This window comes from Scyliorhinus torazame, chromosome 1, assembly GCF_047496885.1.
Source record: "Scyliorhinus torazame isolate Kashiwa2021f chromosome 1, sScyTor2.1, whole genome shotgun sequence".
Lineage (NCBI taxonomy): Eukaryota > Metazoa > Chordata > Chondrichthyes > Carcharhiniformes > Scyliorhinidae > Scyliorhinus > Scyliorhinus torazame.
The window spans coordinates 266,617,213-266,622,539 of record NC_092707.1 but is presented as its reverse complement, the minus strand read 5'-3'; the positions used below and the strand labels follow the sequence as shown (position 1 = coordinate 266,622,539).

General features: G+C 43.3%; 1 long non-coding RNA gene across 1 annotated transcript; it reads left to right on the top strand.

Annotated features, from left to right (window-relative positions):
• Positions 1 to 1,438: 1,438 nt before the first annotated feature.
• On the top strand, positions 1,439 to 4,917 carry LOC140424714 (uncharacterized). The gene is made up of 3 exons (XR_011947720.1): positions 1,439 to 1,693; positions 2,019 to 2,248; positions 3,740 to 4,917. It is a non-coding gene; the product is annotated as an uncharacterized lncRNA (long non-coding RNA).
• Positions 4,918 to 5,327: the final 410 nt, after the last annotated feature.

Here is a 5,327-nt window from a genome sequence, read left to right as displayed (position 1 = left end):
TCGTCTCTCTCGTAAGTCATTGTGCACTACACTGGGGCGACTGGGTTATGGGAATAGGGTGGGCTTAAGTAGGGCGCTCTTTCCAAGGGCCGGTGCAGACTCGATGGGCCGAATGGCCTCCTTCTGCACTGTAAATTCTATGATTCTATGATTATTGGAAGAATATGATTGAATATGGTTCACTGCTGATGTGAACCGATCGGACTGTCTCTGAAGGGACAATGGGTGAAAAGGGGTTAATACCAGCCTGCTGCTTGTGCAGGAGGTTTGTTTTAAACTATACAATATTTTCCTAGTCGCTGCATAATCAAAATCTTTACGTAGCCCCTCTGTTGAATCAAAAGGAAAATTTACATCGCTGACAATGTGGCAATTAAAATTGTCTGAGACGAGAATAGAATATGAACTGATTTTGCCATAATCGTTGCTTATTTGACTTCTAATTTGATTGTGCATTCGTCATGGCCGTTTAGCCTTTATTTAGTTGAAAATGATTTGCCTTCATTCTTTAAAAAAGATGCCTCTGATACCCCCCACCTCCCAGTCGTGCTTAGCATCCCCTGGCCACTGCAGTATCTGTTCCTACCACTAATTTCAAGTAAATTCACATACCAAATGAAAGCTGGATATAATGGCTGTGATTTGTCACGAAACCCACCGTGTGTTTCGCAGTGTCGGCGGGGGCCCACGATTGAACAGACAGTGGCTGGATCTTCTAGCCCTGCCATTGTCAATGGGGTTTCCCATTGAATGCACTCCTCACTGCTGCGAAACCCTTGAGGCTCCGGCCAATGTTTCATACTGACTTCAGCTTTTTGGTGCAGGTGCGTGCCACTCCACTCATATAACAGCATGATGATCTCAAGCGTAGCATCAATGCTTTAGATGATGTACCATCAACAGGTCAGAGCAGCTTGCAATTATACAGCAACAGGCTCCCTGTGACAAAATCCACCACGGCCAGAATTTAATGCTCCCAACGTTGGGTTAGTAGCCACCCAATTGAGGCCCATAAGTGGCGATTTCCTGCCCATCCTTAATTTGGAGGATTGAACTCTCAAGGGGGAAGGCCAAACATGAACAGAGGCACATCTCAGGTGGCAAGGGGGGGAGTGGCAGGGCACCCCATCAGAAGCCACCTTACGAAAATGGGCATCCCCCCCCCCCCCCCCCCCCACTCTCCTTAAGATCCATGGCTTCTGGACCCCCCTTCCCCAACTCCCCATCCCTTCTCCACCGGCCTTTCCCTTGAGACTCTGATTTCCCCCTTTGCCCCCACCCCCCGGGGCGAGGAGGGGGGAGACTGAAAATTCTGACCTGAGTCTGACGCACCTTCCTGCATTTCTTCTTCTGCCCACTGCAGCGCTGTCACTGCAGGGGCTGGAGAGTTACTGGCCAATCAAGCTAGCCACCATCTCTCTAAGGTGGGACTCCCTCCCGAGCGAGGGACGGACGTGCTGTCTGCAGACAATTGACTCTCATTTGAGTGCAAAATGTTTGCGAGGCTCCAGGAGTTGGTGGGTATGTGTTCCCTGCCAACTCTTTGGATGGTGGGAAGCGAGACCCCACCATCTTAAAAACTCCGGCCTACATTTCTCTGCTCGACCTGCGACACCACTGTTTATAATCTTTGGCTGCACGTTTCGGATCAGGTCTCAGCAGCTGCGAACGTAACACCAATTGGATATCGAAAGTACAAAGTGATATCAACTCTTCAAAAAAAGCTGGAAAATGCCTGTTTTAAAATAATGGAAGGAATATCACAGAAGTGTTATCTTACATTGTGAAATGCTGAATCATGTCCACGATTATCAGCAACAACAATTTCTAGTTTTACTTCCCACACACCCTTTGCAACAAATATTTCACAAAACTTCAATGTTAAAGTGGAATCAGATTTTGAAATTCAGTCTTGAATATACTTTGCTGGGATTGTGATTTAAGATAATACTGTGAGTAGTACTGTTTTCTGCATATTAGAAAACGCTAACACCTGTTTCTGCTTTTTCAACATTCAGAGCTACTAATTTAGCTTTGGTGCCGAACATGTAACCATGGTATGTTTCTACTGTGGCTCGACCGAGTTTATATCAGCAAGCAGTTCTCTCGACTGATTGGCTTTACTGTAGCATAATGTCAAAACCTTGGAGCCTTCTGATTGCAAGTAACATTGCAAAGCAGCGGAAAACTATTCCAAAGCCCTCTAATAGGCCACAGCCACTGATACAGAGAGCTTTAAAATCTCCAGGTAAGGTTCTTCCAAAACATGTTTGCATTTCTCTCGCCAGAAAACTGATTCAGATTGTCCACTGTAAACATTTAGCATCCCAGCCTTCCAGTGCAGTGGGTGACTAAATACCCGGTCTTGAGCCCAGTGACTGACATTTTAAGTGTATGGTCAATGCAGAGTGATTACGTTTATTGTGGCCACCAGTCACCACTATCAGTGTGTAAAGATAGATGCAACAGCTGTACACCCATTTACTTCTGGCAATTGAAAGCCACAGAATGTGGCTCACATGAATCAGCCTTAACCACAGAAACCACACAGGAATCTGTATAACGATTGTCTTTAACTGGGTAAGAAAATAAAAATGAGGCATTTTACATGTGAAAGAGTTTTATAGGGTTGAATAGAAAAAGCATACAAACAAGTAGTAAAGAGGCACACTACAGTTAAATGCTGAAATCATCTATTAACAGAATGAATGGCAAAACACAGTCAATGTTAATTTGCGAGGAGGCTTCCATTGCTAATTCAATTTTGCAACATAGGGAGTAAAGTATATTTGTTTTAACATTTGTGCCATTGTTTTCTGTTTTGTTCTGAAGGTGCTTTTCCTGCATCCCTGTGGTGTGGACAGAGTCCACTCAAATCAGGGCTCGTCAAATTACAGATGTCCTGTTTCACGTTCTCCATCTACCTTCTCCCTGATTTTCAGCAGCTCAGTGAGATCCAAGTTGATAAAGCCCAATGTTCCCGCGTTTGCCAATCTTAGTGAAAAGAAAAGACGTGCAAAGGCAGGTGGGATGCTGGAAAGAGAGTGGCTGGAATTCTCCGGCTGCTGGGAATCTTTTTCCCTGCTGGCAGCGCACACCCTCCGACAAATTATTTGGTGGCTCAATGGGAAATCCCATTGACAAGCGGCGGGAGTATGGAATCCCACCACCAGCGAACGGCGTGCAGCCGAGAAACACGCGGCTGTGGTACCTGAGAATCCTGCCCAGTGTCAGTGATGATCAGCCTACACTGACCCCTGCTCTGAACATTTTCATCAGTCTCCCTGAGAGCTTCTTAAAGCGGTTACTGCCAAATAAGCTTGTCCAGGACTCCACAAATCTGAATCATGTTGAAAAATAAGCTTTTTGCTCCAGTCTGACATAGAGGCATCTTTCTCTTTGAAGTGTAATATTTAATAGCATTGCCACAATAGTGAGAGAGATGAATAGCTCAGAATATAATTAGCCACTGTATCACAGTAGAGGAGGTCTTGTGGTTCATTGGGTAGTTTCTCTACCTCTGAGCCAGTCGCTCCAGCATTGAGTCCCACCCCAGGACGTGATGGTCACCTGTTGGTCAGACCAGACGAGGATAGCAGATTTCCTTCCCTAAAGAGCATTAGTAATTTTTTTAAATAATTATCTTTTAATGTCACAAGTAGACTTATATTAACACTGCAATGAAGATACTGTGAAAAACACTTAGTCTCCACATTCTGCTGCTTGTTCGGGTACACAGAGAGAGAATTCAGAATGTCCAATTCACCTAACAAGCATGTCTTTCGGGACTTGGGGGAGGAAACCGGAGCACCCGGAGGAAGCCCACGCAGACACGAGGAGAACGTGCTGACTTCGCACAGACAGTGACCCAAGCCTGGGATCGAATCTGGGACCCTGGCGCTGTGAAGCAACAGTGCTAACCACTGTGCTACCATGCCACCATTAGTGAACTTGATGAGTTTTTATGACAATCGACAATGGTTTCATGGTCATCATTAGACTTTTAATTCCAGATTTTTATTGAATTCAAATTTCGCTATCTGCTGTGGTGGGATTCGAAATTTCGTTCCCAAAACATTACCCTGGATCTCTGGATTACTAGACAGTGACCATACCACAACGCCACCACCTCCCAATAGTCCAAAAAATTTGGAATAATTCAAAAATTTAATAGAATTATAGAATCATAAAATAATACAGTGAAGACGGAAGCCATTTGGTCCATCATGTCTGTGTTACTGTCTGATAGAGATAGCGCTGCTTCTGCGCCTTTCCCTGTGAGTCCTGAAAACCTTTTCTCTTCAGCTAATTTTCTGATTCATTTGTGAGTACCACAATTGAAACTGCCTTCACTGCACACAAAACGTGATTCAAACGATGTGGGCACCAGGAAGTTGTTGTTTCTTGTCACACAGTGGCGGCCATGGATAGAGTAGATTGTAAATAGCCTGTGGACGCAATGGACTGAATGGCTTGATTTTGTTCCACGCTGTTACATCATCTTCTCAATTTCTCTCCAAACCAGTCTGGACGTACCTCCAATTAAAATAAAGGGTGGTGCAAGGTACAAAAAAATTCAAAACTTCAATTCAGGATTTTAAAAAGAATAATTCAGGACGAAAGTTAAAAAAAAATATCCATGAATGTGTCTAAACACCTTGAATGTGAAATTGGAATGAGCATTTTGTATAATTGTATGAAAAAAATCTTTCTTGTGTGTACTTAAACAGGGGCTTTGATAAATGCAATTTATGCTGACATTTTAATATTAAAAGCATACAAACTGTAATGCAGGCACGTTGTCCTTTAGTGCACCCGTGAGATTTTGTTTTTAATTAGGTATCAGACCGGAATTTCTTTCAATGAGATGTTGTGTCCAATTTGGCACAAGCAACAGCCGAGATAGTTACTTGATAGTATGAGCATCATATTTAATTAAATTCTTTAAAATGATTGGAACAATCAGTAAGATCTAGGATACAAGCCTTTTTTATTGAGAGCCTCAATTACTTTGTTTACATTGCCTGGATAAATAAATTCAAGTGCTTCTGAACAAAACGAAATTGAGAATCGCAGCAATGCCTTGGTCTCCGACAACAATAATACAGGGCAATTGTGTAGCAACAGATTCAGGCGCCGACTTTCCGTTGCCAATGATGAGATCATTTGACGAATCAAGTTAGGGTAATTTTATTGCTAATTAAGGACAAAACAAGAAATCAAGTGAATTCGATGACAGGTAAAGAAGACTCTTTCTCTTTCCATGCTAATAATCTTTTATATATCTCCAACATCACTGCCACCTCTACCTACTCCCTCCGATCTCC